We start from the raw sequence: 853 nt of genomic DNA, 5'->3' as shown, positions 1-853 counted from the left end.
TTTTACGTAGTCCCACCAACTACAGGAACAGGTTTTATTGTTTTGGCACTGCCAGCTCCCAAAGCATGTGGGAAGCTGGCAAACTGGACTGCGCCTGCAAAATTTTCTGAGCACTTATTTGGACCAAACGCCTTTGTTATGACATATTGAAGGTTAATTTCCCACACTAAAGGTTACATAAATCACATAGACGCAGAGGTAGGAATTCAGGGCTCCCACAGAGGCAATGAGAATTTTGTTAAGTGGTGGAAAGGGACATAAATCTGCATTTGTGCACTGTTACAAATGTTTCTTTTGCACCCTTTGCAGAATTACTGTGTGCTGACAAAACTCCGTGACTTTGTGGCCTACCCCAGATGTGAGAGAGTGCTGGAAGTGAGTGAGCTGAAGGAAAAAGCCCGGAGCCTGTACACCATTATGATCTCCTACTGCAGAAGGGTGAGTCAGGATGCATCAACAGGGACACAGTGTCCAGCTCCCTCTATCTTTACCCTACCTCCTGACTTCAGCAAAAGTGAATCAAGGCCTGATTTACTCGCATTTGCACTATACTCTGTCTTCCTTCTTATAACATCAGCCATCTCTCTTGTTTCTTTAGGACTTGGCATTCCTTACTGATGACTGTAACGCTCTGGAAAGTCCCATCCAATCTTCCATTGAGTCCTCTGAAGATATTGACAGCTAAAATGGAGCCAGCCCTGAAGTTGTACCTGGGAAATTTGCAAGGAGACCAGGAGTCAAGATGCATATAACACTGTCAGCTACAGTACTAGACCTTTTTTGAGCACACTAGCAATATTGTCTCAGACCTACCCATTTTTCTCAGCCTTGGCAGGAAATGAACCGCATGCCT

This window comes from Meleagris gallopavo, chromosome 4 (assembly GCF_000146605.3).
Source record: "Meleagris gallopavo isolate NT-WF06-2002-E0010 breed Aviagen turkey brand Nicholas breeding stock chromosome 4, Turkey_5.1, whole genome shotgun sequence".
NCBI classification, from domain to species: Eukaryota; Metazoa; Chordata; class Aves; order Galliformes; family Phasianidae; genus Meleagris; species Meleagris gallopavo.
The sequence above is the reverse complement of the archived record's forward strand: the minus strand, read 5'-3'. Positions refer to the sequence as shown.